Below are 10,189 nucleotides of genomic sequence, written 5' to 3' on the forward strand. Positions count from 1 at the left end.
ATGAAGCAAAATACCACTGTTATTACCAAGATTCATCTGTTTATTTTGTTGTGTTTTTAGTAAACTCCCTTCGGATTGCTGCAGTCCTTTGGTTAATTTGTAGATTTTTGAAAAAGCTGATAAATTTTGCCAGTGTTCACACTGCTGTTATTGAGGAGCAGACTTTTAGAAATCCTTACTTCACTATTCCCAGTGGCATCTCTCCATTGACTCCATTTTGTTGTCAATGAAATGAAGATTATCACAACTGAGTTACCTGCCCCAGTTGTTATGAAAGTCACATTTTAGAAGTGACAGGAGAAAGTTCCACAATTTGAGAAAAAATCATCTAGCACATGAAACAATAGAGTTAAGGAAGCCTGGCTTCCTTTTCACTAGCACTCGCTGGAGACACAGGGATGTTTTGTCGGCCTTGTCTTTGTGTCTCAGAAGCAGAATGTGAGACAGATTTTTGAGGTACCCAACTGGCAAAAGTCTTCATAACTAGGAAGTCATAACTTCGTACTAGGAAGTCATAACTCAACTCCCAAGCCCTGGGTCTTAGAGAAAGAACAGTAGCACTATCAGTCATCATGCTGAGATTTTTTTTTCTTGAGAGATGGCTTGAAAGAAAATAAATTTCTGTAGAATGGGATGAACAGCAATAGTAGCGCTACATATCCCCTTCCTCCACTTTTTTTCTTGGAAGCTATTTCTCTTTCAGTTTTCTAATTAATTTCCATTTCTTATATAATTTTCACACATTGTAAAGAAAATTTCTTTTCAAAATATGCCTGCATTCATCAAAAGTTGTACTGTTAAAGGTTTCCTGAAGAAAGAAATTCAAGGGAATACAATTTGTTATATTCTCCCTAAATTTTTTGTGACCCGTCTGTATACAATAACGAAAAAAGATTGTGCAAGTTAAGGATGTTTTGCCACCATGAAAAAAAATCCTTTAAATATTCTCTTTCCCACTGATCCCTGAGGGGGTTTTCATATCTGTTCTCTAGAAGCATGGCTGTGATCTTAGTGGACACCCTGCAGTGGACTCCAGTTTCTAAGTTTTTTGGGTTTGAAGCATTGGGGGAGGGAGCTCCACAGCATCATTCAGATGAAGATGGAATCAGGGAAAAGCTACACCAAGATCTGTTCAGACCATTGGAGCAGCCAGCCAGGGATTTTTATTCATCACCTCATTATTTACAGGCCAGTGTTAAAATCATTCTAATTTTTAGAACCAATGAGACTGTTCTAATTGTGTTATCAAAAGTGTGGAAACTTTCCTTTCGCTGATGCGGCCGCAGCCATGAGTATGCTCAGGCTTCAGAAAAGGCTCGCCTCTAGTGTCCTCCGCTGTGGCAAGAAGAAGGTCTGGTTAGACCCCAATGAGACCAGTGAAATCGCCAATGCCAACTCCCGTCAGCAGATCCGAAAGCTGATCAAAGACGGGCTGATCATCCGCAAGCCCGGGCGCGATGCCGGAAAAATACCTTGGCCCGCCGCAAGGGCAGGCACATGGGCATAGGTAAGCGGAAGGGTACAGCCAATGTCCGAATGCCAGAGAAGGTCACGTGGATGACGAGAATGACCATTCTGCGCCGGCTGCTCAGAAGATACCGTGAGTCTAAGAAGATTGATCGCCACATGTATCACAGCCTGTACCTGAAGGTGAAGGGGAATGTGTTCAAAAACAAGCGTATTCTCATGGAACACATCCACAAGCAAGGCAGACAAGGCCCGCAAGAAGCTCCTGGCTGACCAGGCTGAGGCCGGCAGGTCTAAGACCAAGGAAGCACGCAAGCACCGTGAAGAGCGCCTCCAGGCCAAGAAGGAGGAGATCATCAAGACTTTGTCCAAGGAGGAAGAGACCAAGAAATAAAAGCTCCCCCTTGTCTGTACATACTGGCCTCTGTGATTACATAGATCAGCCATTAAAATAAAACAAGCCTTTATCTGCAAAAAAAAAAAAAAAAAAAAAAGTGTGGAAAGACAAATCTTTTTTACATTAAAGCATGGTCATACCAACTTTCTCAGATCCCTGCCTACCATTTGAAACATGGCTGTTGGATCAATTGCCATGAGTCCTGCTGACTTTCTGCCACACGTGAGCCCTTAGGAGAAGGGGAGACTCTTCAGCAATGCTCTGTCTTTGTGTGAAGTTCCTTTTCGAGACTTCTTTCTTTTCACTTAGGTTCTTTATCAACAGCTCTTAAAATGCTAATGAGTCCTTAAGATGAGAGTGAACAGCTGCTTAAATATATCTATTTCTACCCGAAGTACCATGGCAAGTAAAAGAACTGTATCAAAGCACATCAGGAGGAGGAATGAGAAGTGGCTTGGGGACATGCAGAGCCCCACAAGTGACTGATTCTTCCTCCCCACAGGGGGAGGGGAGGGAAGAGGGGGGAGGGGGACAAGGGGAAGGGGAGGGGGAGGGGGGAGGGAGGAAGGGGGAGGGGTGGAAGCTGGGTGGGTGGGAGCATCTCATCTATACAGCATCTCAGTCACTGATGATGCTCTTGAGGTCTGAGTGCCCATTTGCTTACATTAGTGGGAACTAACCAGTAATCTGGCCTTTTCCTAAGGATATGCTAAATTTAAATAATGTTTCCCTAAGATCTCACCTCACTTTCCATAAGTTACTTTGGCTTCTTGACCTCATCACGAAACATATTGAATCAAAGTAACTGTCAAGACCATCTCAGTGAGAACTTCTAAGCAGATAAATTGGGAAGCAAACGATAGGAACACCACTTTTTGATCCAGGCCCCAGCATCATCCATGACAATGCCATGTGGTCTAGTGGACTTCACTGTATCCTGTGCACATTGACCATGCCAAGCCACCATTTCCCTCATGTGTTTTCCTGGACACAAAGGGATGTGAATACACATATATAGGAAATGTGTGACTCTTTAGGGGACTCAGACTTAAACACACACCTTCTGTGTCACTGTCAAATCACATTGATGTGAAGCCTCAGTAGGACCATCTCCATGTGATGTAGAGAATGTCATAAAATCAATGTATATCTTTTCTGTTATTTAAAGATAGTCCTAAAGAATATTCCCTTTGACTCTGAACCCCTTTGATTCTAAGAGTATTTAAAGTGGAGGTGTTTATGCACATTTATTTTTTCTTTGATTGATCAAACGTCTGTTAAGCATTTACTGTGGATCACATCCTTTGTCAAGTGCTGGAAATATTATGCTGGGGAGATGATCTCTATTTCTATAAGTTCGTGATGTAACTCACAAAGCACATATGAAACAAGTTCACCTAATGCAAAGTCGTGCTTCCATAGATGTAAGTGAAACGTGTTATGGGAACTCAGGTAGGGATTCTTTTGACATGGGTGAACCTGGTGATCAGGAAAGACCTTGGGAAGAATCAGTTGGGAGGCAATGGGTGTCTCCTCCAAACTGATGGAATGATGTAAGTGAAGTCACAGAGTAGTGGACATGCACCGGGCTGTGGGGCATGGCATAACCTTGCTGTGCTTGCAGACATATAAAAATTACTATCAGTGACATGCTGGCCACCATATAGGTCTGAACCAAGCCTAACAAGATAAAGGAGGGAGAGCGCTGTAATTTCTATCACTCACAGATGAAAACAATATGCCCTGTGGAGGACAGGCTCTGGGGTGCCCTCACCCATCATCACTGCCTCCCAGTGTTCCTGTTCTTGTGAAGTTCTCAGACTCCTCCTCACATCTGAGAGAAACACAGAACTTCTTTGCCAGATCACGTGTGTCCTAACCCACGGTGTGGGAAAACATGGACTTCATTGTCTATATCACCATTAACATTTTGGTCACAACCAGTCTCTGAGAATTTCCAAACTTTCCCTTATCTTCCTCTATTCTTCCGAGTCCTTCAAACTCTTCTGTTACCTAGCTCCAAAGTCACATCCATATTTTCAGGTATCTTTATAGCAACATCCCACTCCTCAGTATCAATTTTCTGTGCTACTCCATTCTTGCCTTACTATAAAGAATTATGTGAGGCTGGGTAATCTGTAAAGGAAAGAGGTTTAGTTGGCTCACAGTTCTGCAGGCTCTATAGGAAGCATGGTGCCAGCATCTGCTCAGCTTCTGGGGAGGCCTCAGGGAGCTTTTACTCATGGCAGAAGGCAAAGTGGGAGCTGACATGTCACATGGCAAAAGCAGGAGTAAGTGGTAGGGGCAGATGCCATTCATTTAAATGACCAGCTCTCCGGAGAACTCATCCAGTCACTATCATGAAGACAGCACCAAGCCATGAGGGACCCGCCCCCATGACCTAATCACCTCCCACCAGGCCCCACCACCAGCACTGGGGGCTACAATTCAGCATGAGATTTGGGTAGGACAGATATTGGAACCATCTCAGAGGCCATGTGGCGAGGAACTTCAGGTGGCCTGTAAGAGTGGAGAGCAGCTACCAGCCAATAGTCGGCAAGAACCTGAAGCCCCAGCTCTACAGCTTCAAGGAACTGAATTGTGAAAAACGAAGGGAGCTTAGAGCAGCTCCCTGCCCCAGTGAAGCCTCAGGTCAGAATGCAGCGCCAGCCAGCACTGATATTAGCCTCTGTGCCTCTAAGCAAGGGGACCTCGCTGAACTAGGCCTGGACCTCAGACCCACAGAAACTAAGATCATCAATGTGCTTTTTTAATCTGTTAAATGTGTGGTAATTTGTTACAGGACAATAGAAAACTAATACCTGGTCCTTTCTTCAGTCCTCTGAGAATTTCTTTGCTAAGAAGACATTGACTACTACTACCCGCTTTTTCTCTCCCTTAATTTTCAGTTTCAGGACAGTGTTCCTCCAGAGATTCTTTTCAAGTTGTGGCCTAAATGATAAAGTGGGGTGCAGTTTAAAATGGCTGTTAGAAAGTGTAACTCTTGGTGGATTTGTGGTGCAGCGGTGTGGTGCTTGGCACCTGTGCAGGCAGTGCAAGTGTTCCTGGGCCTACAGTGCCAGCCACGTTTCCACTCTCTGCCCACAGCACGTGTGAAACCCAGGTCCGCAGCCTGGGCCCATCCTTGCCATCGTTTTGATTTCTGGCGCCATTGCAAGGGATGGAGAAGCAGTGCCTTGCTGAGGATTTGGCTTTGGATGGAAACTATTTGTGTTCACTACCATGTGAATCCCGACCCGAGTCACCTCTCTGAGGCTGGGCCTGCTGGACTTTCAGAACAAGCAGTGTGCAGGAACAGGCAATGAGCCTGCAGCCAGATGGTCTGGGCCCTGGCCCTGTGTCCTGTTAGACACTGAATCTGGGCGTGTCGTTTAACCTTTCTGAGCCCTGGTCTCTTCATTTGTAAATTGGGGCAGTGCTAATGATTATGAACAAAATAATAATCAACCCGTGTCTGCATACTTCATAGGATGGTGCGGACATTCAAATACATGCAGAAGTGTTTTTGAAAACTACCAAGTGGCATCTAACCCTGTTGTTTCTTCCCGTAGGGTCTCAGCAGTTGAGACAAATGGAGCTTTTGTCAGAAATAAACCTAGAAACTGAAGCAAGGGAGGAAACCATGCCCAGCACTGTCACTGGTTTCCTGGTGGTGTGATGTAGCTGCAGAGCCTTAAAGTTTGATAACATGATCAACCCAATTTAGGGTCCAAATCAAGAGTGTCTTTATCACGGCTTGATCTTCCCAAGGAGGACGATGTTCTGACCTCAAATCATCGCAAGTGCCAGTGAATTAGCAGTTATCATCAGATCAAGTCTCCAGTTACTGCATTCACTGTGCCTCGTAGGAGTTAGGAGAGAGCTAATGCTGTTCAATTGTTTCCTCTCTCACCTAATCTGTCCACTTCCACAACAATTAGGAGGAGCTTCCTACCACCCATCTTGGGTGGACTATTGTACATGGCCCTTAGGCATCTGGCCTTCTCTGATTCTCTTCTTGACTTTTATTTGTCTTCAGTCTCTGTCCATGTTAAACTCAAGATATTTTCCCACTTTGGCCCACTCTGGTGTGTGTGCACGTGTGGGTATGGGCCTGTGTATATGTCTGTGACTGTATGTGTGTGTATATGTGACTCTGTGTGTATGTGACTGTGTGTGTATGTGAGTATGTGTATATATGGTTCTAGTTCAAGCTTTCCACCGTCTGGTTCAGCCCTCTGGTTGTAGCATTCACTGAGTCAGGCACTGCTCTAAATGTCTCAAATGCATTCACCCATTTAATTATCTATGGACAATTGTTATCAATGTCCTTATATGGCAGGGAAGGAAGATGAAACAGAAAGCTTATTGAAGTGGTCGGGGAACCATAATTAGTTAGGGGCAGGATCGGAGGTCAAACCTGGGGATGGAGTTGGGGCCCACACTCTGAACTACACCTTCAGTGCTTCTCAAACTTTGTCATCCCTCAGAATCCCCTGGAGGGTTTTCTGGGAAACAGATTGCTGGGCGGCACGCCTAGCACTTCTGATTTAGTGGGCCTGGGTAGGGGTTGCAGAAGGTGTGCTTCTCTCAAGTCCTAGGCCATAGGATGCTGCTGGTCCAGTCACCCACTTTGAAAACTGCTGTGCCATATATTATGCTCCTTGATTTGAATGATTCGGGAAAGACTCTCTTCCCATCCTGCTCAGGCCTGAACATATGCATGAATGGTGGTTAAATCCCTCAGTATTCTTAGATTATTTCTCTGTGAACGTGCAGACTGTTAGCAAGGGACCATGACTTCAGCCTGGGGTGAATCACGCACTGGAGGTGTGCCCACTGACAGCCTCGGAGGTACTGACAGGAAGGTAGAAAGGGAGAGAGCTTGGATCAGGGAGGCTGCTGAGTAGAGAAGAGGAGGAGAGGGCATCACACTCACCCACCTTGAGATTTGTCTGGGTCTGTTTCCACCCAGAGACACCCCTGTATGTGTCAAAAGAGTGAATGCTCTTCCTGACTTGGCTTTGCATTTCTCTGTCCTTAAATACATAAATGGAGTCAGTGCAGGTATGGAGAGGCGCCAGAGAGTATGTCTCTTCATGCACGCCTGGGCCACATGTAGATGTGGACCTGTGCTCCAGCAGAAAGAAATGTGCATGCCTCTGCGTGGGGTCTATATCTCCTAGAGCTTGAGAACCACTGGCTTCATCAAAGAAAAGTTAAAGAGGAATTATGCACCAGCCACTTGCTAAACATGGCAAGAAGACTTTCCTCCAGATTGTTGCAACGGGGGAAAGAGATGGGTCTCAATTCCAAACCCAGCAGGGATGGTGGGGGGCTTTATACCAACAAGAAGAGTGAGGGGTCAGTGGGGAAAATTACTAAGAAGAGCTTGATTAGATCTTAAGGGTAAAGTAGCTTAACAGAATTCTTGCTGAAAGCAGGCCAAGAACTTGGGTATCAAGAGTGAGGGATGAGGAACTTGATCAGATATCAAGGCTGGGGAGATTTGTGACAAACTAACACAGGAGGTCTTTCCTTTTCTTTCTTTCTTTCTTACTTTATTTTATTTTTTGAGACGGAGTCTCGCTCTGTCACCTGGCTGGAGTGCAGTAGTGAGATCTCGGCTCACTGCAATCTCCGCCTCCCAGGTTCAAGGGATTCTCCTTTCTCAGCCGTCCAAGTGGCTGGGACTATAGGCACATGCCATCACGCCCAGCTAATTTTTATATTTTTAGGAGAGACGGAGTTTGACCATGTTGGTCACGATGGTCTCGATCTATTGACCTTGTGATCTGCTCACCTCAGCCTCCCAAAGTGCTGTGATTACAGGTGTGAACCACCGTGCCTGGTCAAGGAGACCTTTTCTAAAACTAGCTCAGCAGGTCAAGTTTGAGGCCTAATTGAGAAGAGTACACAGAGAAGCCTGGCTAAAGTTTGATCCAAGAGAGAGTCTTTGTCAGCAGGAGAAGAGGCAAGAAGGCTGAAAAACTGAGTGGGGCAGCATACTTTCTGATAAGTAAAGGTCCTCACCAACAATTTTCCATCCTGGTTCAAGAGACAAGAAGATATGACAATTTATCTACAGGCATATTGTAAAAATTTTAGGTCAAGATTAATTTTAACTTTCTCTACAACTTAAAACACTACATTTGGCCAGATAAATTGTTTGATAAATTGTTTAACTCAGACATGGTTAAATTAACCAAACAATGGGTTATTAAAAGTCCAAGAAAAGTTTGAAGTTAGCAAGTAAAAATAGAACTCAAAACTATATTAAACAGTCAGACTTACATGTAGACTGTATGAAATACTTTATCAAATAGATTGACTCACAGGCCATTTTCTGTGCCAGCATAACAGTATTTTCATGAATGGTCTGAACAATAACGTTCATCTCGTGAAATTTTCAGATGAAAGCAATGTGGCCATGACAGCTGATACTTGGGGGACTTGAGCGGGCTTTTACAATGCCCCAGCGAGGAGGCAGCACGGACTTCAAATCAAGAGCCATGGCATCTAATGTGGCTTACATGGAGGGTTGCCCTTGGGAGAGAACAATAAATCCTACAATTACGTTTGGCAAGCAATGAGTCAGTTATACTCAAAGGAAAAGAAAGATCAGTGGGTCATACCAGGAAACAAGCATGGCTGAGAGCTGCCTCTGTGGAAGCTCCCAGGTGATGTCAACAGTGGATTTGAATTGGCAGACAAAGTGCTCTACCTCCCATTGCCTCTGGCGCAGAGCCTCACCCCGACTCTGCCTTCACTGCAGATTGGGTTTTCTGGTGATCAGACCCTCACATGGGGTTTAGCATGCAGACTCTTTATTAAGGAGCCCCTGCAGCTCATGTGGAAGGGTCAGGAAGCTGGCTGGGCAGAGGAAGAAGTGGAGCCCTGATATAGGCTGACCCCACAGGGTGCCCCAGAGCAAGAATTGCCCCTTTCAAGTTGTAGAGAGTTGGGCCTAAGTGGCCAGGTCTTCATATTCCTGCATCAGTGCATTGGATCCGGCTCTGTGCAGGCCAGGCTGTGCCTGAAGGGGCTGACTCCCAGCACTGGGCAAAGGCCTTCTCCTTCCACTTTCAAAGCCAAACTGAGCTCTATAGCAAATTCCTAAAGGTATTTATGCTTTCTCTGATATATTCATGAATAATGTGAGTTGTGTCTGTTTCCCTAGGTCTCCTCTCTTAGCTACGGCAAATACTGAGTTGTGATTTGTTTTTATATCTATTTCTCCTTCACTGAACTAAACTCTTTGTGGATCAAGGCTGTGTGTGTCACTGTGGATTCCATCCATTGGCGCAGGCCTGGCATAGCATAGCATCTGCTCGGTACAACGTTTGTTGCCAAATCTATTTCTTTGTCAGTTCTTCCCTCCTGCAGGGCTGGGTGCAGCTCCAGGCCTGTGCATCCCTGGAGCTCCAGTCTGTGCATCACCGTAACTGATTGGAGAGGCAGGGAATAGATGTGCACGATGTACCTGCAGGGACAGGTGACTTAGCTCAGCTGTAAGAAAAGATGCCTGCTGAAATATTGATGACTTCTTACTGTGCATTCTTGCTCTGGAGAACATTTTATCAGTATCTGTGAAATGCCTGCATAGCAGGGAGGATGATTTGATTAATAAGTCACATGAAGCCTAAACAATGAACGTCAGCAGGGCCTTTCTTCAGGTTTAGATAAGATAAAGCACTTTGAGCCTTCTGGGCAAGAACATGCTCTTCAGCAGGTAGGACAAGTGATGACAGGCACTGAGGTAAAGTCTTCAGACAGGTTTTCAGGGAAATGAATATCTCTTTCCAGAGTTAAGTAACTCCTGAGTGTTGGCTCTTCATCTCAGTCAAAGGGGTTCAGTACATATTTTGCATTTTTTCTCACAGAGTGTGAGGTCAGGGAATATTCCAGCTCTTGGTGCCCTCTGGCATCCACATAAAGCAGGATGGACAGCAAGGCTCTCATATGCCTGGACTGCTGTATGCTCTGCCCAGGGCTGCTTCCCTGCTTACCTTGCTGTTTCATCTGACGGGGTCAAAGGACATGAGTGTCCTGTGGCTACCTTCTTCCGCACTGACTTTGAGGTCTTGGTTGCATGGCACAGAAAGCCCTGGCCAGAACCCACGCACTGTGGATCCCCACCGCTGCTGTCCTTTCCCCAGCCTTGGCTACACTGAAATGTCCAGAGTGATACCTGCAGGCACGGCATGACCCAAAGCTCCTGCTGAGGCAAAGACTCTCCTTAGCTTCATTTCTAAATTGAATACACATACAAATAGGCATTTCCATACTCAGAGTCAGGCTGGTAATTTGGTACAAGTTAACAAT

General features: G+C 45.4%; 1 pseudogene across 1 annotated transcript; it reads left to right on the forward strand.

Annotated features, from left to right (window-relative positions):
• Nucleotides 1-1,267: 1,267 nt before the first annotated feature.
• On the forward strand, nt 1,268-1,932 carry LOC117068333 (annotated as a pseudogene). The gene has a single exon (XR_004431069.1). The product of XR_004431069.1 is annotated as a 60S ribosomal protein L19-like (transcript).
• Nucleotides 1,933-10,189: the final 8,257 nt, after the last annotated feature.

The sequence above is a fragment of the Trachypithecus francoisi genome, unplaced genomic scaffold (assembly GCF_009764315.1).
Source record: "Trachypithecus francoisi isolate TF-2019V2 unplaced genomic scaffold, Tfra_2.0 Lachesis_group21, whole genome shotgun sequence".
In the NCBI taxonomy this organism is placed as follows: Eukaryota; Metazoa; Chordata; class Mammalia; order Primates; family Cercopithecidae; genus Trachypithecus; species Trachypithecus francoisi.